The sequence below is a fragment of the Sus scrofa genome, chromosome 1 (genome assembly GCF_054392235.1).
Source record: "Sus scrofa isolate SSC_HxYL_T2T_F1_AM1 chromosome 1, Sscrofa_HxYL_maternal_Yorkshire_Landrace_v2.0, whole genome shotgun sequence".
Lineage (NCBI taxonomy): Eukaryota > Metazoa > Chordata > Mammalia > Artiodactyla > Suidae > Sus > Sus scrofa.
This window is the reverse complement of record NC_139383.1, coordinates 152,391,264-152,419,005: the sequence shown is the minus strand read 5'-3', so window position 1 is coordinate 152,419,005 and position 27,742 is coordinate 152,391,264. Positions and strand designations below refer to the sequence as shown.

Here is a 27,742-nt window from a genome sequence, read left to right as displayed (position 1 = left end):
TTGACACTCTTAAAAACAAATTAGGATTATATCCAACTGCATCACTTATCCCCTGGGAAGTGTTCAGGGGAGTAACAGTCTCTTTTGGTTAAATAGTTAAGCCATCCCCAAATATCTAGGTCCAGTTTGAGTTATGTAATAATGAAATAACTTTTAAAGGGAAGAGGTTGAAGGTTTCCAGGCTTTATGCTAAGGTTTCAACTAGACAGTCAGTGAGGACGTATTGATCGTAGGAGTTGGTTTGTAAAATCCCACAGAGATTGGTAATAACTCCTTCATAATTTCATGTCTTCTCCTTCAATTGTTCTTTTTATCTTTTTAGGGTCACACCTGCGGCATATGGAAGTTCCTCGACTAGGGGTCAAGTTGGAGCTGCAGCTGCTGGCCTACAACACAACCACAGCATCACCAGATCTGAGCTGCAACTGCAACCTGTTCCATAGCTCGTGGCAATGCCAGATCCCTAACCCACTGAGCAAGTCCAGGGATCAACCTGCATCCTCATGGATATTAGTCGTGTTCTTAACCCACAGAGCCACAATGAGAACTCTTTCTTCTTTGATTTTCATCAGCAGAGGTTTTGTCTATATTGCCTTTTCAGCTTTTAAACTATAGCCTTTCCAGTAATAGTCTTCTGGAGAAAACGGGCCTTCAAGATAGCTACATTGCTGCCACCATCATTAAGGGTTCTATTGCAAAGTAGTTTATAAGCTTAATGGCCACTATCAAGTAAGAAACATAGGGTAGCCAAGCCTTCCTCGGTTTAGGAGATTTTTGTAATATGGATATGATATTTTTTTTTGAGTTTGTGAATGTTACAAAGAAATTCTATTGTTACTAGAGCCCTGGGCATCTGGATCAGTATAGGTAAAGTCTATTGCCTAAAATTGACTCTGTGTATGACACATACTTTTGTTATAAAAAATGAGGGTAATATGAAAAGAACCTTATTTTCTGAGCAATCTGCTCTCTGGATCAATTGCAAATAATTTGCTTTTTTTATCCCGTATAGATCTGCTGGCATAGTAGCTTTCAGATTTTGGCATGAATGCAACACATTTAAAAAAGACTTGTTCTATAATGTTCTTAACTAAATATGTCCTCTTGCAAGTTAGAGGTGAGTGAAAAGAATTATATTTTGTGAGATACGTAATTCTAATGACTTTTTTTGTATAAATACATTTTTTGCCTAGAATTTACTTGAATTTTTTTTTGAGAAGTCTTAACTGTGGAACATACTCTAAGACAACTTAAGGCAGGAATATTCATATAATTGCATGTAGAATGTAAGATAAGTGTGGATATTTTGTTATGGCACTCCTAGATCACAGCTTCTGTAGAGTCCTATTGGGCATCACATACCAACATAACAGTTTTCAAATACTTGTGTAGACCCTAAGAATTTTCCTCCATTCAGATGTATACATTTTATCTAAAACATGGTTAGACAACAACTTGGTTTCCTGGTCACATTAACTGTGACTTTATAAATATACACACATTGTATTGTGATATCCATTTCATTGTGCTTTATAGCTTCAATGGAATTCTGGGAATTTGATTAAAAGTAAGCATTTAATAGTTATTTAATATTAACCTTTGTTTTTGAATTATTTGCGGTATTGTTTTTTTCTGTGTTTATGCAATACATAAACTATACTTGGTAAAGAAGCATATCAGAAGTTACATAGCTCTTACCTTCATAAACTCATTATCACTTAATCATGTAATCATGTCAAATTTTACAAGTTCTGTAATTTTTAAAAATTCATGGTAAGTGCTAAGTAATATTGTATAATTTGAAGATGTACAATATGTCTTGTGTTATGTATATATTGTGAAAAGATTGTCACAATCATATTAGTTGCTGTTTTCATTACCTTACATAATTACCATTGTTTATATTTTACAAGTTCTGTAATTTTTAAAAATTACAGAAGATTATGTAAGATCTATTGTCTTAGCAAATTTTAAGTATTTAATATGGTATTGGTAACTATAGTCACAATGATGCCTATTAAATCCCTAGAAATTATGCATCTTACAATTGAAAACTTTCAGGAGTTTCCGTCATGGCTCAGGGGAAAGGAACCTGAATAATTTCCACGAGTATGCAGGTTCAATACCTGGCCTGTCTCAGTGGGTTAAGGATCCTGTATTGCCACAAGCTGAAGGTCCCAGACACACCTCAGATCTAGCATTGCTATGCCTAGCATGGGCCAGAAGCTGTAGCTCCAATTCAACCTCTAGCCTGGGAACTTCTATAATGCCGCACCTGAGGCCCTTTAAAGAAAAAAAAAAAAAAAAAGAGGAAGAAAGAAAGGAAACTTTCGCTTTGATCAACATCTCCCCATTTCCCCAACCTCCAGTCCCCTGGCAACAGTCACCATTCTATTCTTTGAGTTCAGTTTTTTTTTTGCAATCCATACATAAGTGAGATGAGAAGTCTTTAATTTTTGTAAACAAAACTTAGGTTTTCTTATAGATCTTATAGATGTAAGTGCTTTTTGGAATTATTTGAAACTGTAATACTGGTCTAGAATTTAAGAAGTCTTTTTTTGAAGGTCAAGGAAAAATCTATTGTATTAATTTCAAATAAAAGTGGTATCGATTTCAGCAAGTAGTGAGGTAAAAGTCTCTGTTATATCATGAAATTTCAGATATGTTAGTCACTTTATAGTACATTGCAAGATTTGTTTTTCTCATCTTGCATTGTAATTATCTTGGGACTGAAATACATGTAATAATGCTGTTTCAGTTAGTAAACAGAGCAATGCATGTTTTCATTTATTTATTTATTTATTTTTTTGTCTTGAAACTTTCAGTCTTCTGCCTTTTTGCCCACATAGTTGGTAACTCTAAAGGAAGAGAGAATTCAATCACTGAATTTCCTGTAATGTCACCATGGATCCAGTGTTGTTGCAGTGAAGCTGAGAATCATATTAGCTGCTTTTAGGAGCAAAACATAAAACTACTCCAGGTAAAATAATCTTGTTAAAGAAAAAAAAAAAAAAAAAAAAGACTATATTGCAGAGGCCTTGGCTCGGTTTATGATGACACAGGACCTTGTCTGAACATGGTGATTTCACATTTTGAGCTTAAAAGGATACCCTGAAATCCAGTCAATGTGCCTCACTAGACTTTTCAGAGAATATTATTCTTGACAGAAAATGTTGGCTTGATATGTGAAAACTTAGTTAGAAATGGCAGGTGTAGTAGTACACTTTGCCAGTTCTTCAAATACCTATTTTTTTCCCTTTTCATAGGTTTGTGTGAGCTAATTCTTTTTTTTCTCTTTTTCTCTTACACTATATATACACACACGTGTGTGTATATATGTGTGTGTGTGTGTGTTTGTGTGTGTATGTACCCACAAACACTGTTCAAAACAAAAATGGAGGCTCGTCCTTGGATCTCAGAAGGCCGCAAGTGGTGACATGGAAACAAAGACATGTAAAAAGCAGATCACCACCTCTTACAGCAAACATTGAGTGACAAAGTTCTAAATATCTAAGTGATGTCCAAAAGAATATTTATGGAACATTTTAAGAAGACGGTGAGTGTGGTAAGTGCCCTCACATAGACGTTTTTGGTTTATTTATTTTCCGTTTTGGATGGTTTATTTATTTTCCATTTTGGTGGTCTACAGTTCATTAGCAGGCATAGGGCCTATCACAGAATAGATATTTATGAAAAATGGCACTACTAGTTAAAGTATTATTAGGTACTTTCCAGTTACTTCTTTTAGTGGAATGTCTGTGATTAGAATCTAGGTCAGTCTAATAACTAATTTCATATGCTTGTTACTTAGTAGTCAGTAGTAGTCAGTTTGGCACCTCTCAAGAAATAGCTATTTAGTATACAACCAAGTCTGTTTTAGAGAAGCTAAATACCTTGTCATGAAGTTAATTAGGGTTACATTATAGTCATTTTGGTCAAAAGTGGAAATAAAAAAGTGCTATTTGAGTTCATAAGATGAGGATACCTCTCACAAAGGTATGGTGAGGGCCTAGTGAAAGAGCAGTTTTCGAAATCCGATTCTAAGATGTTTATTCTAGATGTTGATCTTCTCGGGTATTTACCCAGACATTTCTTCATTGCCAAAAGCAAATAGGGTCAGTTACTGCAGGGGAATTTAATTCAGCTTCACAAATGGTAGACAAAATAACCTTGTTTCTGTGAATTCAACCCTGAACAAAAAGGGGATATGCCCTCAAAGCTCCAGTGTCCTTTGGTGTCAAGGATATAGACTAGAAGAAACAAATTCACTAGTTCCTTTTCTGTTGAGCTGTAGAACCCATTTGCTAACATAATGCTTCTTTGCCTATAATTTAGGAATTTCCATTGTGAACTAGAAATGATTTTCTAGGAAAGACTTGACTGAGTTATTTTCTTTTGAGTAAGTTTAATCTTAAAATGTAGGCAAGGAGGCCAAGAAGAAGCCTCAGTCAGCTTTACTGGATGTTTGATTGTGAATTATTGTTTGTTTGATTTACAGTTGATGGGGACAACATAATAATATTTGCACATATAAATCATTTGGCTGACTGTACGCATGACATTTATTGATAACAGCTATACATAAAGTTTGTTATATGTGATCATTTGTGTTATAAATAGCAAAATAAAGTTAAAAAAATGTAGTTCCTGATAGTAATTTCTCATCTGTTAGGAGACATGTATCAGGAAAAGTAGCATGTACACCTGTTTTTCTGTGTTAAAATTGGAATTAAATTACCATACTACTTTAGTTCCTTGAATTATAGATATTAGAATTTAGAATGGATTGCCTTTCCAATAATCAAAATGCATCTATTTGGTCTTCCTTTTTATGTGACATTTCACATTAATTCTTCCATAGTACTTTTTAATACATTACTTGAATAATTTGGTGCATGTTTTCAATGTAATCTAGGTCCTTAAATTCTCTTTTTTAGGGCTGCACCCACCTGCAGCATATGGAGGTTACCAGGTTAGGGGGCCAATTGGAGCTATAGCCTCCAGCCTATGCCAGGGCCACAGCAAAGCAGGATCCAAGCCTCATCTGCGACCTACACCACTGCTCATGGCAACGCCAGATCCTTAACCCGTTGAGCAAGGCCAAGGATTAAACCTTTGTCCTCATGGATGCCAGTCAGGTTCGTTAACTGCTGAGCCATAATTAGAACTCCCTAGTCTGATTCTCAACCCTCTCAGCCACAGTGGGAGCTCTTGCCAATATACATTTAAATCGTATAACTCATTTGAGGGAAAAAGTTTAATTTTGGTAATTTCCATAATAATGAACCAATATTAAATTTTTAATTAAGTTATCTGTGATAAAAGTGACCAATACAAAAAATTTTCTTGGAAATAGATGTTTTAGATATGATCTGAGTTAATAGTATATTGATTTCCTAGACATGGTAATTTTTGCCTGCAACTTGTACTATTATATATAGTTAAGTGACTAGAACAGAATATAAACTTGATAAACCTTACCCAAAAAGTATAAATAAGTTTTACCAAGTTTATATTCTGTTTTAGTTAATGAACTATGCCTAATTTGAATTACACTGAATTTATTTTAAGCATCCACTTGTAGGTCATTTTTTTTTTTTTAGATAGACCATAAATTTGTAATACCAATAGATGTCCAGGTTTTGAGTTGAGGAAATACTGTTCTCTGAGGAAATTTCATCTAATACATTAATAGCTTGGTGGCCATATTGGTTATTAAAATCCAGTACTGTTTTTTTTTTAATGACGGTTCGCCATAATGTTAGTGTTGTAATGGAATGTCCACTTGTAATTACGAACTCTAAAAATTACTCAGTTGCAATTCCTCCAAGTTTCTAAGTGGCAAAGAATATAAACATGTAAGTCAAAATACAGTAACTCCCCATGCTATAGCAACTGAAGAATGAACCCATACTTGAATAAAGGATTCTGCTTTTCTGTGGAATTGAGAGGATTTTTAAAATTTGTAATATGTGTATTATGAAAATATTGCAGTGATACTGATTTGGGCTTTGTATTTTTCTAATCATCCTTTGCATAATGTGTAACTCTTGCATAATGTGTTACTCTAATGAACTTGGCTGGACACTCGCTTTGAGTTTTAGATTGATTGGGTGTTATTTTGACAGAAAAAGTAATGTTAAAGTAACAATAGGAATATTCTGTTTCCCCAAAATTGCTTAAATCACAATGAAGAAACTTTTGTAAAAGCTGTTAAACTTTTGTTTAAGATTATAACTTGGCAAGTTTTGGAAAAATGGTGATAAGAATGCACATATACTGACTTTTCTGTATTTTTCCTTTATTAGGAGAATGAAACATCAATAGTTCACTAGGGGCCTTGTTATAATTATGCCATTATGCCTTTCCCCAAGGCCTGTAATAAAAACTGAAATTTATGGAGGAGTTCCCTCATTGCTCAGTGGTTAACAAACCTGTCTAGCATCCATGAGGATGTGGGTTTGATCCCTGGCCTCGCTCAGTGGGTTAAGGATCCGGCATTGCCATGAGCTATGGTGTAGGTCTCAGACATGGCTCAGATCTGACATTGCTGTGGTTGTGGCATAGGCCAGGGGCTACAACTCCAATTCCACCTTAGCCTGGGACCCTCCATATGCCACGGTTGAAGCCCTAAGAGACAAAAAGACAAAAAAAATTTGACATTTAGGGAGTACCCTGATGGCCTAATGGGTTAAGGATCCAGCATTGTCATTGATGTGGCTTAGGCCTGATCCCTGACTTGGGATCATCCATATACTGCAAGTGTGGCCAAAACAAATTTGGGATCTAGCAGGTGTTTGGATAGTTAGTAATAATTGTTATTGTTACCATAATCATGGGTAAAATACTTGAATGAAATTTGCCTGTAGTATAGGCAAAAGTTGATTTCCAGTTTAACCTTTATTTTCTGTTTTTTTTTTTTTTTTTTTTTTTTGTAAGGATTTGAGTTAAGAAATAAGGATGTTTAGTGTATCACAATCTGGGATCAGGGAATTAAACTCGCATGAGTATGCAAAATTTCATGTGGAGCTTTGGTGGAAAGAGAAATGAGCATCCTTTACAGTTGTCTATTCTTACTGGATGCCTTTCTAGCTAGCCAGAGAATAAATTTTCCATGTTAAAACCAAAAAAAGAGAAAAAGTCCTTATTTGAAGCTATTCCTAGAGCAAATCTCTTACAAATAAAGAGGGGATACTTGTTGAGGCATATATGACAGACTTTACTTGCTAGTGGCTAAAAGAGTGCTTAGCCACATCAAAATATGTGAAAATTGGAGTTCCTGCCGTGGCTCAGTGGTTAATGAATCTGACTAGGAACCATGAGGATGCACGTTCAATCCCTGGCCTCGCTCAGTAGGTTAAGGATCTAGTGTTGCCCTGAGCTGTGGTGTAGGTTGCAGATGCGGCTCGGATCCTGGCTCTGGCATAGGCTGGCGGCCATAGCTCCGATTAGACCCCTAGCCTGGGAACTTCCATATGCCATGGGTGTGGCCCTAGGTAGGAAATAAATGTGAAAATTAGGGTGGTAAATTACATTGGTTATTTATTTTCTTAGTTTTTGTTATGTACCATTAATGTCTTCCCAGAACTCATTTTAAAAGAAAAGATTGAATAATTATTTTTTAAATGGCAAACATATACAAAGAAGAAAAAAATGGCAAGTAAACATGAAATAACTCAAACTAATTCATCATCATTCTTTTAAAACCAAGTATAATATATATTTGACTATCAATTTTACAGAGATTTGAAACGTGATGCCAACTAGAAGGTGAGGAATTGGCTATCTATCATTCATGGACATGAATGGAGCCTAAGAAAGATGGACAAGGATTTCATCCAGAAACTTTAAGATTCTTTTTTTGTGCATGATAGGTACTGATCAGACTCCATTAAATAGCTGTTTTGGAGATACCTTTCATATTGGAACTTCTGACTGGCTCCTCATTTTCTAGCTTCAGATTCTCTAATTCATCTGTCTGCCAGTGGGAAAGAAGATGAACCACATCACACTCTTCATAAATCTGCAGTTGACATATTTAAAAAGTTAATTAGAAATAAGCAATAATCAGGGAAGAGGACAAAGATTATATAAGTTGATATTGAGAGCATCTTTTGTCACTGTCGAAACTGAAAAATTTTCATGTTTATTTACTGAACATTTGGATTCATAAATTTCAGACATTTCTTTAAACCTTTGGTCCATAGGAACCTCAAGAAATTTACACAGCAAGATACAAGATGATTGCAACCCAGAATGATTTAGGGTAGTTTTGCAAACCTTTTTTCTGTTAACATAGTTAAGGAGATTTTTCTGGAGTATCCTGAGAAGTTTTGCTTGTGGACTGCTAGAGAAGTTTGCACCTCATGCCAATTTAAGGGGTCCTTGGCCAGGCCTATCCTGTAAAGACATTCTTTAGATCTTTTTGTCCTGAATTCATTTGCCTGATCTAACAGCAGCAGGAGAACATCTCTCACACCAGTTTTCTCCCCAAGATGGCAGTGTGTGAAGGGTATCTACTGAATTGAAAATTATTTGGGCTGGGTAAAACTTGAAGTGCTGGGCTATTCTGGACAATCTCAAGTAAACATAAGCCAACCTTGTAGATATATGTGGACAGGAAGCTAAGGATAATACATTTTAAATTCAGCTAGAAGCTTTCATTAGCTACAAAATTATAGACAAAATAAAAATTTATATTCGCCTAAAGCAGCTTCTTGATTCAGATATTTACATTTCCTTAGTTATCTTTGGATTTGGGGTGGAGTAAGAATGTTTTCCTTGCTGTGTGTGGAATATCAAGCTAACTTCAAAAGATTTACTGGTAAAAGCCCTATATAAATATAAATGGTAGTTGTATGCATATGTGATAAACAAATCTTATTCCCTACCCTCTTGGCATTTTAAAACAATTTGGAATCAAATCCTGTTAAGTAATTTACTGGACATATATATCTTATGAATTTATTTAAATATTTAGGAAATTGTGTTTGGGTAATGGTATCGAAATTAAAATATAAAATACTCAGTGAATGATTAATACATGTGAACTGTTCATTGGACATTATAGAGAGAATGAAATTCAATATGTAATAGTTTATATTATTGTATTTTATTCTTTACTCAGTCTTTTTTTATAAAAAAATATTATTTTTAGATACTTTTGAAAATGAAAATTGTGATAGTAGAACTTATTTCCTAAAGAAGTTTTACAAACCTTTTACATGTTTGGTAAAATTCTCTTCTGGAAACACTTTTAGAAGGGGATTCCGAGAACATTTTGTAAGCTATGAAGAATTCTATATTGTTTATGGATAGCAGAAAAGAGATAGACATGGGAACATTTAATACATCAATCAGAAAAGCAAAGGAAGGTACTAGTTATTGTTTATATGAAATAACCAAATATATTTGCTTTGTGACATTTGTTAATGTATTGCAAATGCTAACAAGGAGTTTGGTAAAACATATAGAATAATTATTTTTATTACATGATTATAGAAGTGCTATTGTTAGAATGTACATCTGAGTAATGTACATTTGAAATCATTTGATTGGATTATTGCTTTTGGTTTTTGGTGGAGGGGAATGTCCTGTATGTAACTGTCACATAAATTTTATTAAGTCTGCTCTAACTGAATATAGATATTATCCTGTAAATGGTCATTATGTTAAAATTTGTATGGGGCGATATTACCTTATTGTGGAACTTTTGCACAATGAACACTTGCCTGTTAAGGCTTTAGTGGTCCGTTATATTGGTTTGTATATGTAATAGAAAAGGTACTCTGTTACAATCCCATCAGTAATAGAGAGGACTGACATTTGAGGCATTTCAGTTATTATAATGTAGTGTTGATTACTGAGACAAATGTCTAGACGACTACAGATTAGGCAAATAAAAGCTAGATAGAGAATAGAAAATTTCGATGTTTGTATATATGCATACGCACAGAGACATTTAAAAGGGCACTAAGGCTTTATTCTCAGATATTGGGAATCTATGACTATTCTATAAATAATCTAATGTTTGGTTGGTAGTTTTTTTTTTGCCAGTGGAATTGTTAAATTATCTCTCCATATTATCTCATTTTCTGGTAGAAATTGTTAAAACTTTTTGTTACAATGTTAATTTTTTCTTTAACCTCTATAGTTTTCTACATGTATAAACATTATAAATACATATCACTCTAATAGTATAGAAATATTTCTATTTGGCAAAAGAGATGTTCCATCTAGCCTCTCATTGTAATCATTGGGTACATCATTAGGCTGAATTTATAGGTTATGAGAATTTCATTGTGTAGTGCCTGGTATAAATATATCATTGCTTTATGACAGGATTCCTTATGATGAAAACATCACTGGACTGCTTATTTGTGGTTTTTGGATATGTGTGTATACAAATAGAATATAACACTGTGAGTAACATAAAAATCTCTGCATTTGATAAAATAGCATAGCTTAGAAAAATTTTCAGGGGTCAGTGGAATTTGACTTTTGATGAAAATAGTGAATTGCTTTAAAACACTTTTTTTCTAGTTGTAGGGAAATTTACAAATTTATAGAGAATTTACAAGTTTTATGGGTGATGTTAGCCATGATCCAGCAGACCTGAGTACACTAAATAGTGGCTTGATCAAGAGAATGTTTTTGCGTTATGTGTATTCAATAGACACCACTGCTATGCTTTTTAAGCATAGAAATGATTATTTCTGTGTGTTTTAGCTATACATAGAAGTAAACAGTTCCTTAATGATTGTCAGATTATTTCTGAGTAGATAATTTGGCAGCTGAAGTGTGCTCTTTTAGATGGTCGTGAATAAAATAGAATATATGATGGTTTTTGCTTTACACTTATCAGGATTTCTTACATATAAATATGTATACATGGACATTTGTGTGGAATAGATGTGTTCATTAAAAGGCATAGTATAGAATTTTTTTTGACCCAATTATCTTAGCTTTAGTCTATGTTCTTTGGGTTGTTTGGTCAGAAGTTTTTTCCAGTCTATTAGAGGATATTGTGAGGCTGCTAGATATGTGGTAGACAAATTTAGTGTTTTTTTCTTATGATACCTACAAAGGACCTGCTGATTGAGGTATATATATTGTGAGTACCAAACTGATAGACGAAAGTGAAAACAGTATTTTGGTAAATTGGATTGCTAAACTATGTCTATTTGAGATGTTTGGTTGCTTGCTGAGGATTATGTTAGTAATTTGTTTTCTATATAGAGACATACATTTGATAAAACATTTTTGGTTATATAATTTCTGTCAGTAATTTTAGAAATATCTTTTAAAATGTTAAAGTTAACAGTCATTGATTTTAGAGTAAGCATATTTATAAATTAGGCTTCATACTGACTTTAACCTAGGTATTTCGAAACTCTGTCTTCACATACACACAAACAAACAGAATTAATATTTTAATGTAGAAATAATACCGAAAAATATTTTTATTGTTGTGGCCACATTGGTGGGAGAAAAATATCAATAGAAGTGTTACATGACATCTATGTGTTTACACATTGTCAGGGTTGTAATTCTGTGCATGTGATCAAATTTTTGTTTTTATACCACATTATTCTATAGCTGTCCATAAATTTCTATCATAGTTTTGAATATTTGCCTAAAACTAATAGCACATAATCATTTTTTTTTTGTTTGTAGAAATGTAATGGTACACTAAGCCTCACAGTTGTAGAATGTGACTTTTAGACTGATGTTATACATAGTTATGTTAAAAACACATTTTTTTCTAGATATAGACATTTCTGATACTCATATACTTTTTATTTATGGAACATGTAGATATAACTTAATTTCCAAGATGTGTTGTGGCTCATGATGCAATTCATTTTTCTGCAGAACATTTTATAGAAATGTTTCTGAGTTTGTTACCTGGCAATAACCAAGAAAATTTTGTAAATAAGCAGCAAGAGAAATATTTTGTTTTAAACAACTAGTATTTCTAAATGGATTGAGAGTCTCAAAAGGTATAATTTTGTAAATACTGCATTGTAAGTATGTTAATCTTTTAAAATTAATGACATGAAATTGACAAACAGGGCCTGGAGTTTTGCAAAATTTGTCATGTGTTTGTTTGGTGGTTACGAGGAAACATTGACAAGATTATGCATTTACCCTGTTCTCATATAGGAAAATAATTTGCCATTTTATCAAGTATGTGTATTTAAAAACTACACCATGTAAAACTATACCATTTAAAAATCTATGCCATTTAAATTTATTTGGTGTTTTTGGAGGTACCAATATTCCTGATGTATTTTATGTTATGATCTTTTATTAAGCCTTTTTTTTTTTCTAGGAGCAATTTTATGTTCACGGCAAAATTTAGGGGAACATACAGGGGTTTTCCATTTACTCCCTGTCCCAACGCATATATAAATCCTCCTCTGTTATCAACCCAACACATGCATAATTCACCCGCATTATCAAATGCCCCATCAAAATAGTACATTTGCTACATTGATGAACCTAAGTTGACACATCATGTCACAAATCACCCAAAGTCCATCCTTTACATTATGATTAACTTAGTATTGTACATTCTGTGGCTTAGACAGATGTATAATGAACATATATTCATCATTATCACACCATACATGGTGTTTTAATGGACCTCAAAATTCTCTGTCCTCCAGTTACTAATTCCTCCCCTTATACTATTTCCTTTTTCCGTCTCTTCCTTCCTGCCAACATTCAAGTTAATAAGTGACTTGGTTAAAAAGATTTTATACTACCTCTTGGAACTATACACAGTTCTGTATGTGTTCCCTTTGTTGCATGACAATATTCAAGACAACTTTGTAAATAGGCAGATATGAGTTTTTAATTTTTAACATCTGGTCTTTCTAGATGTATAGTCTCACAAAGTACAATTTTGTAAATAATTAATTGTAAAGTTTCATGGTTTATTTCTTCACCTACCAGTGAAATTGATACACTTGTGGATTTCATGAGTTACACATATTTTGGAATCTGTTTCTTGATTTGTTACAGCAAAGCAGAGGTTAAAAGGGCAGTTTTTCATTTTTGCCTTCTCAGCTGAAAGAAAATTTTACATTTTAATTACTCAGTGCTTAGATTTTATTTTATTTGTAGTTGTATTGCTGATAGGAAATTATATTTCAATCATAAGAAATGTGTATTTAAAAATTTTATTCACTCTGAATTAATATAGTTTGGTATTTATTCGGACTGCATAACACCATTCAAGACAATTTTGTAAATAATAGGAAATATGTCATTAAAAAGGCTACTTTTTCTATATGCATGGAATTTCATGAGTATAAATTTGTAAATATCTAATTGTAAAATATCATAAATTGGCTTCTATAAATGTTTTAACAACTTAGGTAATTAATAATTGGGCTTTTAAGTCTTTGTAACATTTTTGTGTTTATGCCACGGGCTTTCTAAGGATATCATTATGTTCTCATGCATAAAAAATGTTGAGATTATACACTTTTAACAAACAAAATGTCCTTGGGATTTAATTTCTCTTTAAGAAGTAAAAGAGACAGGAGAAGGTAATTGTCCTTTTAAACTATAGATTTATTTATAGTTATATAACTCTGCTAAAATAACTGCTATTTTGATATGCCATATAAAGCTACTGTTTGAAAAGCTGTATATTTATATGCATGTACATGCATATTATGTATATACACATGCATATGGAGAATTTGTTTTAGGTGTAGAGCTGTGATGATATTCCTTCTCATTATCTTATTGCTTTACCTTTATTTTGAAAACTATGGAAATAGTATTTCAGTTGTATGTTTAAACAAGTATAGAAGCCTTCCTTGTGTAATATATAAAGGAATATTAATTTTTATATAAAACAGTTAAGCTGTAACATTTCTGTTATGTTTATTTAAATACATCTATCCAAAAACAAAATTTTTGTTGGGAATATATCTGCTATTAATTGAAGTGTAAATAAATATATCGTTTTGAATAGCAGTTTGGCAATCAATCAAAATTTGTGTAAAACTTTTGAATTGTTGGAATTTGCTGATTACATTTTATCTATTCCTACTCAAGTAATATAAAGAAGAAAGTATGTTATAGGTTGAGTGTAAGACTAATGATAGCTTATTCATATGGATATCATTGAAAAACACTGAAATATTCTGATATTGAAGGATGTTTTAAGTTGATTTTTAAAATTGTCAGTTTTGAAGAAAGGTCAACTAAATATGTATAAGAGGTCTGTCCATGTGCCTCTGGTTTCCTGATTTAAATATTCATTGTTATTACTGGAAAATGGGGCTGTCTAGATACAATAATGTGAAGAAATGCTTACTTATTTGTGTTACTATAATGGCATTCTTCTTGAAATTTTTGTACATGTTTAAACACTAAAACAATGTTTATAACTTTGTATATTGCTATGTGACAATCTAAAATGCATATAGGGGTTATTGTAGAGAAACTTGCCTGAAAAAACATGGCAAAATTTTAACATTACTGTATAAAGAGATGAGAAATTAAGGGTCTGCTGCTACTTTCCCACATTTGTAATTTTAAAGGTGTTTCAAAAGCAACGTTTAAACAACGAAGGGAATTCTAGAGATATAATTGATTTGTGCCTGTCCTGATTGTTGCCTATTGACATCTTGGGAATGTTGGGCTGTTGTATCCAACTTTGTATCCTCAGTGGCTGTAATGAATAGTTTTGAGTGATCATGAAGAACCTGTGACATAGACTAGTGCAGCAGAGTTACCCAGCGAAATAAAGACTGTTGGGTTACCGAAGGAAAGAAGAAGAAAGAAGACAGGATTTGAGGTAGGTACTAAACAATTATATTTGGATCCTCAAAAAGATGTGTGGTGATAGTAATCATTGAGACTTTCTATGAAGGTTAATTAAATAAGACTATGCTATATTTGGTTACTGACTTCAAGTTACTGGAGGATGGGTTTCTTTGGATAGGTTGGGAATTATAATAAATGGACATAATTGGAAAATGGATTGTTTTATGGTAGTTGAGTCAGAAAAATTTCACATAGGTCTTTATGACTTAAAATTCAGAATTAGCATGAAAAATGTTTCAGGATTTTCAACATTCTTGCTAAAAGTGCTATTAAAAGCTTAGTCTTTGGGCAATCATATTTGCTCGGTATTATTATTCAGAATGGTCACTATTCCTGACCATTCTAAAGTCATCCTATTTTGTGTTTCCTGGTGCTTAATTTGTATCTAACCTTGGCTATATTGTATAATTAATTCTCAGGTGAACATGGTAAAAAATGACACACTTGCATATAACCTGAGGATAGCTGGCATCAGGAACATCCTTATGCAACTATGCCTATGGAGTTCTTATTCTTATGCAAACATGCCTATGGAGTTCTTTCATTTATAAATTTCAAATTTAAACCACAGGTAAGATTCCGGATCAAAAAATGCTTTATTAGGACAATGTTTTGGCTAGGTTGAGGAATATAACACTGCTATAGATTTTGTTCTTGGGCACCTTGAAATTTTCAAATATATCTCAGAATTAGTAAGCAATTATTTAAAGTAAATTTTATTAAAATAAAATGGAATGTATGAGGAATGTAGGAGATTATCTGTGCCTCCTTTAATTATGTAGAACCAAACATGACAACATTAACTAATTATAAAGGAAATGATCAATTCTTTAATAATTAGAAATTTGGAATAGACCAACTGTTTTTGCATGTGTACTTTTGTGGTGTGATGTATGATGATGTTGATGAAAACTTTAAAATGGTGTTGATACTGAAAAGTAGTAAAGGGATGTTGAAGTTGGAGAATTGAATCAGCAAATGGATTGATTCATGAGGAACTGTTTCTAAGCTTTAACTGAAATTTGTAGCAGAGTTCAACATGAGCCTACATATACCTTCTACTTAAGCTATGTCATCAGATTGCTTTTTATTGTTTCTTCTTTTTCCCTATAAGGTGATGACAGTTACAAGAAAACATACTTTTGCCACTTTTGTTTTTAAATCTCAGTAATTGGTACCACCAGACCTGTTGCAGTATTCTCATTCCAAGTGTTCTTCACTCCCATCTTTGGACCCTGGAGAAGCCCTTGGCCATCATAATCGTAAGGACAGTTTGAGTGCTCATTTAATTCAGAGTTTATCACTTAAGTTACACAGGAATTGATATTCTGCTTTTCTTAAGCTTGATGGATTTGGCGGGGGTGGGGCAGCAGGAAAAAAGGAGCAGGTATTGTTCAGGTTACATACTGCTGACTAACAAATTATCCTAAAATTTAGTAACATGTAATACACATATGTAATTCCATGAATTCTGTGGGTAAAGATTTCTGACAGTTCCTGAATATCTGTGGGATCAAATAGAAGACCTAATCTAGTGGTTGAGAGTGACCTAGACCCCCAGAGGCTGGAGTTTTTCAGATACTTGTTCATTCATATCTGGTACTGGTTTTAGATGACTTGAAAGGTGGGCTTGACTGATTATTTCAACTGGAGTATCTTCATAACCAGTTCCCACATGAATCATATAAATGTTGAATGAAAGGCATGGCCTTTCTGATCTAGTTTCACAAGTCACACAGTATCAATTTTACCATATTCTGTTGGCTGGCAGTGTCATTTGGTTAATGGAAATTCCATCTTATGGTTGATTTGTGTCACAACCCAGACTGCATGTAAGACCAAATCAAAGAAGTCACGGTAGTTACTTTGAGAAGGTTTTAATCAGAAAATGTGGAACTTCAGGGTTTTGTTTATTTTTTTTTGCTTGTTTGTTTTTTTTATGCTTTGGGAATATGGGGTCCTTTCACAGTGTTTCCATTATAAGATGATTTTCAGACTTCCACTTCTATAACATTCAATGTCTTGTACAAAGTTTTCAAGAAATGCCTATTCATTGCCTGGCAACAATTAGTGAATTGTTTTGTGACTTTGGGAGTAATTAGGCAAAAGATGCGAAGTTAAGAGAAAGAAAAAAAAAATATGATTTGGGGGATTAGGTCAGTTTGGGGAATACAGAAAAGAAAAGGCCCAAGTGCTGATACTGAAATCTTAGAACTACTAAGGCTATGGAACCATGAAAAGAATGAAAGAGAACAATTGTTGATGAAACCAATATTGTTGTAACAAATAGCAAATAGACATAGCTCTTACTACCCTAGGAGATTTCCCTTCATCTCCCACTATAACCCTCTGGAAGTTTAATTCAGGTGATGTGCTGTCAAGAGTGAATGCTGACAAATTCCTTAAACGTTCTTTCTCAGAGAGCCTTGTTGCCTACCATTTATCCATGGAATAACTTTGAGAAGGTTTTTATGAGAAAATGTTTCTTTTTTCTTTATGATAAATCATAGCTAAATAGAAGATTAATGGTTTTTGGGAGGTGCCCACTAAGCAATTTTGGTGGCCCCTATAATGGGTCGGGAGCTAAATTTTTCCTTAAGTTCCATTTTACTTTCTATCTTTACATAGTTATTTTTCTTATCAAATGAAATGAGCTCCCTTTGTTTTCATGTCAATGTTTAGGCATTGTTGTCCTGTTTCTTGTGCAAAAGTGCCTGTATGGTTTGCATGGTATCTGTATCTGAATGAGTCAGTGATCTAGAGATAAAAGAAACCATAAGAAAGAGACAATGATGCCATGAGGAGAAAGTTGTAACAGATCAGTCAATTTAGCAAGATATAAGAAGAAAGACTACCAATGTCTGCCTTTCTTATTGTTAGAAAATTCCAAAATGAATTTTGATGCACTTGTTATTTCTTCATAATGGAAGAGCTGTTGCCTTTCACTTTACATCAAAGTTTTATTAGCCCCTGGGGATGATCTCATAAAGGGTGAATAACCTTTCCCTATTGATTTTTTTTTCTTTTTTTCCTCTCCAGTGTGTCCTTTAGGTGATGATTGATTAGGATACTGATCACTTCTGCAACCATCTTCACTAAAAACCAAAAGACAGTCTTCATAATGTATGTAGACTCGGCATTGATGTGTTACAATAGACACTCCCTGTAGATCAGAAAAACTGGACTTAGAAGGCTCAAGTTCGAAAGTGACGTGAAGGATGTTATTGGAGAGAATTGTAACCAGGCATGTTGAGAGATTTCAATTGTTGCCATTGGACTAAATCTCAGGAGCTTTACTGATGGAGGCATCATTACATGGAGAAGATCAGCATGGAGTGATTGCAAGGCTTCGTTTCAGTGCTCTCATAAACATTAGGTTCTTGTATTTAAAATTTTAACTTATCACAGGGAAATTTAAAATTGATTCATAAAAAATCGTCTTTTTCAAGATCTCAAAGGACATGGAAATTTGTGAAGTATGTTTTTACTTTGCCTTTTCCTAATTCTATACATCCTTTCTAGTGTATTGATAAATTAATATGCAAGTCATTTGGGGGTCTCTATATTGGCTATAGATTTTTCTTTGCCGTAAGTATGACTTACTGATAAATTGTAATTTGCCTGAATAATTTGTTGAAATAGTTCCAGTGAAGTAGAACTGCTACTTCTGAAGATATCCAAAATTTATATTTTGAGTTCAATCTACAGATTTCTCCCAACTGTATAGATGGGTCCTCATCAGTCTTGTTCCCCAGGGTCTATATCCCAAAATTATACAAGTATTAGCTGTTTAATCTTTGGTAATGTGAGATTATACAGAAATTGCTTTTCTCTGTTGTTTAGCTTGGTCATCTTCATGTTATGCTTAATCTTTACTGGTCACTTGTGTTATTTCATTTTCCTTTTTTTTTCATTTCCCTTGGAATATTAATGTCTGTGTTACTGATTTCTAAGAAATCATTTATAATTAAGGATGTGAACCATTTGTCATGCATCGGGAATGAAATACTGTGTATTTATGCCACTAGTTTACTATGGTGTTCTGTATTTTGGTTGTGTATTAAAATATAATTGTGTTATGTTTTATGCCCTTTGAGTTTTGTGTTTTTCTTTAAAAATATGTTTGATTTAGTATCATTTCTTGGTCTGTATTCATTTTTCATCAAATATTTCATCATTTCTCTTTCCATTATGATTATTGTGCTTTTAAATCATTACATATTCAAGTTATTAACTTGCTTATGTGGTTACCACTTATTTTCATTTCTAGCATAATCTTATAGAAAATCTGACATAATTGACCATGTTTCTATTTATTTGTTTGCCTTACCTTATATTGATACTTAAAAATAACTGATGAGTCTTATCTATTCCATTGAGTTCTATCTCGTTTCTCTTCTTTTTCAGAATATTCCCTGTCTATACTTGCATTTTTTCTCTCAATTGGTGCTTAAAATTACTTTGCAAGTTGGAAAAATAATGCAGTTTTAATTTCATTTGCAACAAATTTAATAGATTAATTAGGAGAGACTAGATCTCTTTAAAAATTGAGTCTTCCTACCCAACAGCAAGGTATGTCTATTTTTTTATCAGATTATGTTGGGATACTGCTAGTGTAGTTCTTAAATTTAATTCCCAGGCATTTCATAGTTAAATTGGTTTTATGATCCCTATCACTACATTATTACTGATATATGAAAGCCATCTTTGTATATTTTTGAATGCAATTTCATTAAAATTCCATAATTATGGGTTTCTTCTTTCATAAGTACTTATAGGTAACTGGGAATATTTTTCCTTTTAATTTATGATTTTTCACCAAATTGGGTGACAGTTTTAATAAAATGTCTTGTGCATTGCATTTGGTCACAGTTGCCATTAGGATAAAAAATGAATTTTTATAAAATAAATATTTCATTTTTCTATCTTACTAGCCCATATTACAGTTATTATAATTTTATTTGAAACTTCTGAATAGATAAACAAATAGCATTATTTTTTCCTATATTTGTTAGAATTTATTATTTGGTTTACTGCATCTCTCAAAACTTTTTTTTAGTGTAGACTGGAAACAATTGAGAAGTATTAACATATCTTTAAAATTCTCTTTTGATATAACTTTGGACTACAAAAATGTTGCTAAAATAGTAAATAGTTTTTTCTTATTGTTGCTTATTTGTTTTTTTAAATATTATGTTCCAGCTTTTATATTAACATCTTCCATATGTAAGATACAATAATCAAAAGCAGGAAATTACCATTAATATGCTACTATTGATTCTTTGATATGTCCAGTGATTTAAAGCAGGGTCCAACATTGTGTATGTTTGTCAGTCTCCTTAATTTCCTTTTTGGGACAGTTGTCCAGTTTTCCATGATGTTGATACTTTTGAAGACTACAAAATATCTAAGCATTCATGTCTTTCAGTGTGGGTTTGCTTAATTTTTTTTTTTTTTTGAGTTTGAGGTTTTATATTTTTGGCAAGAATACTACAGCAATGATATAGTTCTTAGTTCATTACTAGTGGTAAAATAATGTTAAATAGTTCCAATCATGATTAGTGATATTTATTTTGCTTTGTTTATTTTGCTTACTTTGTTTATTTTGCTTACTTAGTATTTTGGGGAAAGATACTGCAAATACTGTATCTTCTCATACTGTATGTAATATGCTAATTTTTGCAGATTGAGATTTCTTGCCAAATCATGAGTTAAAAGACTCTGATTTCCATGTTTTATTAATTGGAATTGATTTTTCTCCCCCATTCAGTTTTTTTGATAGCCTGGTTCTTTTAATTATTTTTATTATAGTCAATTTATAATGTTTCTTCACTTTCTGTTGTACAGAATAGTTACCCAATCTCACACATTGCCCAGTGCTGTACATTAGGGCCTCATTGCCCATCCATTCCAAATGTAAGACTTTATACTCCAAAAGCCCCAAACACCCTGTACATCGTACTCCCACCTCTCCCCTGGGGACCACAAATCTGCCCTCCCTGCCCATTATCTATTTCTGTTTTGTAGTTAGGATCATCTGTGCCATATTTTAGATTCCACAAATAATGATATTATATGGTATTTGGCTTTTTCTTTCTTGCTTACTTCACTTGGTATGAGAAACTAGTTCTAGCCATGTTGTTGCTTTGTCTTTTTTTATGGCTAAGTATTATTACATTGTGTATATATATGTACTATGTCTTTTTTTAATCCATTCATCTGTCAGTGGATATTTAGGTTGTTTCCATGTCTTGGCTATTGTGAATAGCACTGTGATGAACATAGGGTTTCATGTATCTTTTTCCTTGAATGTTTTGTCTGGATATATGCCCAGGAGTGGGATTACTGGTTCATATGGTAGTTTTATATTTAGTTTTCTGAGGTACCTCCATACAGTTTTCCATAGTGGTTGTACCAATTTACATTCCCACCAACAATGAAGAAGGGTATCCCTTTCTCCACTCCCTCTCTAGCATTGGTTATTTCTTGATTTGTAGATTATGGCCATTCTGACTGGTGTGAGGTGGTACCTCATTGTAGTTTTGATTTGCATTTCTCTAATGACTAGTGATGTTGGGCATTTTTTCATGTGCCTGCTGGCCTTTTGTATGTCTTCTTTGGAGAAATGTCTATTTAGGTCTTCTGCAAATTTTTCAGTATGGTATTGCCACAAAACTAGAAATATAGATCAATAGAACAGGATAGAAAGCCCAAAAATAAACCCAAACACCTATAGTCAAATAATCTATGACACAGGAGACACGAAATTACAGTGGAAGAAAGACAATCTCTTCAATAAATGGTGCTGGAAAAATTGGAAAGCTATATGTAAAAGAATGAAATTAGAACACTGTCTAACACCATATACAAAAATAAATTCGAAATGGATTACAGACCTAAATATAAGGGAAGATACTATAAAACTCCAGAGAAAAACATAGGCAGAACACTCTTTGACATAAATCACAGCAATATCTTAATTGCTCCACCCCCTAGAATAATGACAGTAAAGACAAAAATAAACCAATGGGACTTAAGCTCAAAAGCTTTTGCACAGCAAAGGAAACCATTAAAAAAAAAAATGAAATGACAACCCACAGAATGGGGGAAACTTTGCAAACGATGCAATAGACACAGGCCTAATCTCCAAAATATACGTACAACTTGACACAAATACAAATTTTTCAATTGAAAAATGAGCAGAAGACCCATTCCGTTTTTAAGTTGTTCATTTAAATGTTGACTCCCGGATATTTTCTTTATCTTATGGGTAAAATTCATTACCTTTTATCCCTTAAAAGATCCCACATTTGGCCTTTCTCTCTTAAGTTGGTCTCTGTCTTTTCAAAATATCCCATCCTTTATTGAGCACCTGGCCACCTAACAGTATCCAAATTTATTTTGTTCTTAACTTGCTCCTGTTCTGAAACCACCCATTTCTCCTAGGATTCCTGGTTCCTTATGAGGAATAATATTTGGAAAGCAAGATATATATTAATTTCATTTTTCCTTTTATGGCTGAATATTTCATTTTATGAATATGCCACATTTTATCAGTTGAGCACTTGAGTATTTCCATTTTTTGACTTTGAATAATGTGTCTGTGTGGTTTTCCACATTGAACAATGACATTATGAACACTGAGTCTGTTTTCATATCCTTTGGGTATATACCTAGGAGTACCATTTCTAACAGTCACGGCAATTCCATATTTAATATTTGGATTAATTGTTAGTTTTTATTTTGTTAATTTTCAAAGACACATGTGAGAACATAATACTTATAAAATTTTGCCATATTTTCAAAATTATAAATGCCATATTTGAATCCTAAAGTTTTATGTGTGCTAATAATATTTTAAATTACAGGATCATATCCCCAGTATAATTATAAACTAGAATCCATTCATATATGTTAAGATAAATCCTTATGTAAATTTATTAGTCATTCCAAAATTATACATGGTAGTTTGAAGAAATCTGTACCCAGGCTATGACCTTGCATTTCATCTAGTGTGTGTATATATATATATATATATATATATTTTTTTTTTTGTCTTTTTGCCTTTTCTAGGGCTGCTCCTTTGGCATATGGAGGGTCCCAGGCCAGGGGTCCAATCAGAGCTGCAGCCACCTGTCTACACCAGCCACAGCAACTCAGGATCCAAGCTGTGACTGCAACCTACACCATAGCTCACAGCAACATGTGATTTTTAACCCACCGAGCAAGGCCAGGGATTCAACTCGCAAAGTCATGGTTCCTAGTTGGATTCGTTAACCACCAAGCCATGACGGGAACTCCCCATCTAGTACATTTTTATCTTAGTTTTTGCAAATTTATTAAATTACCCATTTTCATTTTCTTTCATTTTAATATGGGATAGTTCCCTTGCTGTTTTATGTATCTTTTATATATTTTTTTAAGATTTGTTTTTTGTAATTCATTTCACTTGGGAGGAATTTAATTTTCATGTTATGTTAATGATTTTACTCACCGTTTCTAGTGCATTGAATGCAATTGGTGAGCTTTTTGGTTTCAGTTATTTCTGCCTTGACTTTACCTCTCTCTGTCTCAGATATTCTTTCACATGTTTATACATTTATATATTTATAGACTATATAAATACCCTAATAAACTATAATGGATTTATATTTGTATAGATAATAACAAAAATATAGTTCATATTTGTAACTGTGTTAGAGATGCTTGGAAAGATGCATATTCTCCAGTGTACAGAGTTCTATAATAATTGTTATCATGGTTAACTGTAAACTTGTTGGAAATCTGTATCTTTGTCATTGTTTAGAGAGCATTTTACTCTTTCTAAATTAATTTTCTATTGATAATCCTGACTTTGTTTTTTTCCATTATAGTTTATTGCAATGTTCTGACAGTTTCTGCTGTACAACAGTGACCCAGACATACATATAAATATTTTCTATTTCTCATATTATCCTCCATAATGTTCCTTCATATATATGTATATATACATATATATGTATATATATTCTTTTTCTCACATTATCTTACCATTACAAGTGACTAGATATAGTTCCCTATGCCATACAGCAAGATCTCATTGCTTATCCACTCCAAATGCAATAGTTTGTATCTATTAACCCCAGAAGCCTAGTTCATCCCAGTCTCTTCCCCTTGGCAACCACAAGTCTGTTCTCTGTGAGTTTCTTTTCTGTAGAAAGGTTCATTTGTGTCAAATATTAGATTCCAGATATAAGTGATACCATATGATATTTGTCTTTCTCCTGAGTTATTTCATTTAGTATGAGAGTCTCTAGTTCCATCCATGTTGCTGAAAGTGACATTGTTTTCTTTATTTATGGATGAGTTAATTTTCTTTTGTTTCATTTCATGTATAGTGTTTTCCAATGCTCTCAACTTTTCATAAGCTCTTGGCTCTTGGGATTTCTTAAAATATGTCTGTAATAGAATCTGATAATGCATCTTCCATTTTACTGTCTTCTCACTCAAGAAATGACAACTAAGACCTTTATTTCTTTCATAATATCTTCTGAATATATTTTGTTACTTCAAGGTCTTGTTCATGGTGATAAGCAGATGATTATATAGATACATGAACCACACTATAGATACACAGCATCACACTTGTACAGTTATGGTGCAAGGACAAGGCAACCGTAGGGGGGAAAATTCTTTATAAAATGTAAGATATTGAATGTGAGACATACTAATCACTGTTCTTATAAATTCAAATATCCTACCGGAAAGATACTGAACACCATCTATCTTGGGGGTGGAGAATGTTTTAAAAAGATGTTGGGAGGTGTTAATTTGTTCTTTGTTCTTCCTGGTCCTATCTCAGTCTCTTGCACATTGTTCCTCTGCATTATCATGTTCATTTATTTATAAGATGGGAAATGTGAGATATATTCCTCCTAGTAGTGCAGAACTTTCTCTCTTTTAAAAGAATATATCATTTAATCACAGATTTTTTTAGTTTGTTAGACAGCATACTCTAAAATATAGCATGCCAACGTTGCTTAATTTACAAGTGTTCAGATATTTTCTTGTCTTTCTATTGATTTCCCATTTGAATCCATTGTCAGATAACTGATTTCAATTATTTTTAATGTGGTTAGATTTTCTTGCTATGGCTTGAGGTATGGTGTGTCTTGGTAGATGTTCCATTGGCACTTGATAAGAATGTTTATTCTACTGTGATTTCATGGAGCATGTTATGAATGTCTTCTAGATTTTTTTGTTTGACTATGTTCAGTTTTGTATATGCATGTTGATTTTCAGCATGGTAGCCTCTCAGTTGATGAGAGTGGGCTGTGGAAATCTGAAATTGTAACTGTGGATTGTAAACAAGCATTTCTATACTTGTTTCTGCTGTAAGAATCAGTTCCTATAACACACATGTTGTATCATGCTTTTGTCACCCAATACTGTCTTTTGAAAATATTTTCCAGTCAATTTATAGTCAAACTAATTCACTGTTGAAAATGTAGCATGTTTGAGATACGTCATGGGCAGAAGACTTTAGAAGCTTGCAAGTGATTCTGCACTTCTTAACTGTGGTATTGAAAGAATCATGTGTTGAAGCAAAGTTGCCACAAAAGGAGAATATCCTGGAACATGGATGGAGCAAAGCTATTCTGGAGAGCTATTAGGTCAGACCTGCAGAGGTCTCTTAGTGAATGAAAATTAATTGTTTGTCCAGTGAGACTTGGAATTTGCTTTGACTTCATGCCAACTAATGTAAATGGATAATTTGCCAGGGAGAATTGAAGGATTTGTGGATGAATGCATAGAATGGACAGTTAGATTGATGGGTTAAAACTCTACTTTATAGAGTTATAGGAGTGGATAGATGGAATGAATGATATAATAATGAGATTTTTACCTAATAATTTAAGCTTATGAGAAATCAAGAATTAATGGGTGATAAAATGCATGACTGCTTGTTTTCCGACAGAAGCCCCCCTCTGAAACCACAAGTTCCTTTTTAACCATGCGTGAGTCCTATACTAAGGCTTGGACAAATGGAAACAATAAAGCTTTTAGCAACAAAAATTAATTAAGGAAAGGAATGCAAGATTGGATATTTGGAAGGAGAAAATTGGGAGAGATAGATACAAAATTTTCTTTATGGAATTTAGGGTACAATATTGGATGAATGAATGCAAAATTGGCTGAATATAAAACCAGTTGGAAATTAGAGTATGTATGAGTGGGTGGATAGAAACAAGATTCAGTTAATGTTTTGGAAACAAACAGTTGTATGTATGGATTGATATCAGTGAAGGCACAGGTATATATCTAGATGCTAGAATTTGAGTGGATTCCAGAATGGAATGTTGGATGCATGGATCATATACAGATATATAGGTGTTTAGAGTGATGGATATAAGTAAGGCTGGCTAGAATAATGGATGAATGTAGAGGTCAGTGCATAGATAGATTGAATGTATGAATAGCAGCATCATTGATGGTTTCATGGTGGCTTGCTAAAGGTATTTATACATGAATGGATTATTTTTCTTGTTTACTATCTCTTTTTATTTATATTTTATTACTCAATGAACTTATTACATTTGTAGTTGTACAATGACCATAACAATCCAGATTCACAGGATTTCCATCCCACAACCCAAGCACATCTCCCCACCCCCCAAACTGTCTCCTTTAGAGACCATAAGTTTTTCAAAGTCTGCGTCAGTATCTGTTCTTCAAAGAAGTTCAGTCTGTCCATTTTTCAGATTCCACATCTCAGTGAAAGCATTTGATGTTGGTGTCTCATTGTATGGCTGACTTCACTTAGCATGGTAATTTCTAGGTTCATCCACGTGGCTAAGAATGCCATTATTTCGTTCCTTTTGTGTATATGTATCACATCTTCTGGATCCACTCCTCTGTCGATGGACATTTAGGTTGTTTCCATGTCTTGGCTATTGAAAATAGTGTTGCAATGAACATCGGAGTACATGTGTCTTTGTGAGTCATGGAGATGCCCAGAAGTGGGATAGATGCCCAGAAGTGGGATTGCTGGATCAAATGGTAGTTCTATGTTTAGTTTTCTGAGGAATCTCCCTACTGTTTTCCACAGTGGTTGCATTAATTTACAATCCCACCACTGGTGTACTAGCATTCCTTTTTCCCCACACCCTCTCCAGCACTTACTGTTTGTAGGCTTTTTGATGATGGCCATACTGGCTGGTATAAGGTGGTACCTCAAAATCAAAGGTTTTGATTTGCATTTCTCTAATAATGAGTGATGTTGAACATCTTTTCATGTGTTTTTTTGGCATTCCGTATGTCTTCATTGGAGAACTGTCTGTTTAGATCTTTGCCCATTTTTTGATGGGGTTGTTTGTTCTTTTGGTATTGACCTGTAGGAGGTGTTTATAAATTTTGAAGATTAACCCCTTGTCAGTCGATCCAATTGCAAAGATTTTCTCCCATTCTGTGGGTTGTCTTTTCATTTTGTTTAGGGTTTCCTTCACTGTGCAGAAACTTTTAAGTTTGATTAGGTCCCATTTATTTATTTTTGTTTTTATTGTCATACTCTAAGAGATGGATCTGAGAAGATGTTGCTGTTGTTTATGTCAGAGAGTGTTTGGCCTATGTTTTCCTCTAAGAGTTTGATAGTGTCTGGTCTTATATCTAGATCTTTAGTCCATTATAAGTTTTTTTTTGTGTGTGTATGGTGTTAGGGGGTGTTCTCATTTCATTCTTTTCCATGTGGCTGTCCAGTTTTCCCAGCACCACTTATTGAACAAGCTGTCCTTTCTCCATTGTATATTCTTGCCTCCTTTGTCATAGATTAGTTGGCTGTGGGTGCGTGGGTTTAGTTCTGGGCTTTCTATCCTGTTCCACTGATCTATATTTCTGTCTTTGTGCCAGTACCATA

General features: G+C 33.2%; 1 long non-coding RNA gene and 1 other non-coding gene across 7 annotated transcripts in view; both read left to right on the top strand.

Moving 5' to 3' along the window:
- The first annotated feature begins 3,045 nt into the window (after positions 1 to 3,045).
- On the top strand, positions 3,046 to 3,119 carry LOC146406801 (small nucleolar RNA SNORD107). The gene has a single exon (XR_014832415.1). It is a non-coding gene; the product is annotated as a small nucleolar RNA SNORD107 (small nucleolar RNA).
- The window catches only part of LOC146406800 (uncharacterized), a 40,224-nt gene continuing 15,527 nt past the window's right edge, over positions 3,046 to 27,742 (top strand). Inside the window, exons 1-6 of one of the 6 annotated variants that reach the window (XR_014840400.1) lie at positions 3,046 to 3,565; positions 14,693 to 14,821; positions 15,270 to 15,421; positions 15,965 to 16,112; positions 17,890 to 18,326; positions 19,258 to 19,422. This is a non-coding gene — a long non-coding RNA (uncharacterized LOC146406800). Of the gene's footprint in view, positions 3,566 to 7,742; positions 14,822 to 15,269; positions 15,422 to 15,964; positions 16,113 to 17,889; positions 18,937 to 19,257; positions 19,423 to 27,742 lie in introns of those variants that run through there. The other 5 variants (XR_014840401.1, XR_014840398.1, XR_014840402.1 and 2 more) reach the window with 5 other exon arrangements.